Below are 1,224 nucleotides of genomic sequence, written 5' to 3'. Positions count from 1 at the left end.
GCCTTGGCCTCCCAGAGCGCTAGGATTATGGGTGTGAGCCACCGCGCCCAGCCTATCTCACAGTTCTGTAGGACAGAAATCCACAGTAGGTTTCATGGGGCTGAAATTAAGGTGTCAGCAGGGCTGCGTTCCTTTCGGAGGAAGGAGAATTTATTCCTGCACCTTTTCCAGTTTCTAAAGTGAAGCTTCACTTTCAAGTGTGAACATCCGGCCAAGCTCACCAGGCATTAGAAGGAGGACTAATTTCCACTAATACACATTCATTCATTCCTCCTGTTCTTAAGGGAACCCCTAGGAAGGTTTTTGGTTTCAGGGTTTTGGGGTTTTTTTTCCAGTTTATTTATTTATTTGTTGGAGTTTTATGGGTTTTAACACATGTATAGAATCATGCAGCCCCCACCCCAGGCAGGGTGTAGAACGGTTTGATCACTACAAAAATCTTCTATATCACAGGTTCCTCCCACCCCACTCCCTGGCCACACTGATCTGTTCACCATCCTTACAGTTTTGCCTTTTCCAGCATGTCACACTTGCAATCACACGACATATAACCTTCTGAGTGTGACTTCTTTCACTCAGCATGATGCCCCGAGGCCCATGCAAATTGTTGCTTCTACCAATGGTTCGTTCCTTTTCATTGCTCGGTAGTGTTCCGTGATGTGGATATACCACGGTTTGCTGTCCATGCGTCCTTTGAAAGACATCTGGGTTATTTCCAGTTTTTATCAGTTCTGAATAGAGTTGCTATAAACATATACGTGTAGATTTTTGTGTGAAATTTTCATTTCTCTGGGGTAAATGCCTAGGACTGGGATTGCCGGTCATATGGTAAGTTTAATTTTATAAGAAACTGTCAAACTGTTTTCCAGAGTGGCTGTAACGTTAGGCATTCCAATGCAGGAGAACTCCACTGGCCCTGCCTCCTTGCCAACACTTGGTATTGTTATTTTTGTATGTTTATGTTAGCCATTCTAGTAGGAACAAAGTGGTATTTCATTGCGGTTTCCATTTGCATTTCCCTAACAGCTAATAATGTTGAGCATTTTATCATGTGCCACCTATATATCTTTTTTAGGGGAGTGTCTATTTAAGTCCTTTGTCCATTTTTTTAAGTTGGGGTTTTAAAAATTATCATACAGTTTTTAAAAATTTGGTAAAAAACACATAAAATTTACCATCTTAACCATTTTTTTTTTTTTTTTTTTGAGACAGAGTCTCGCTCTG

The sequence above is a fragment of the Propithecus coquereli genome, unplaced genomic scaffold (assembly GCF_000956105.1).
Source record: "Propithecus coquereli isolate 6110/MARCELLA unplaced genomic scaffold, Pcoq_1.0 Scaffold89, whole genome shotgun sequence".
NCBI lineage: Eukaryota > Metazoa > Chordata > Mammalia > Primates > Indriidae > Propithecus > Propithecus coquereli.
Note: the sequence above shows the minus strand (reverse complement) of the source record.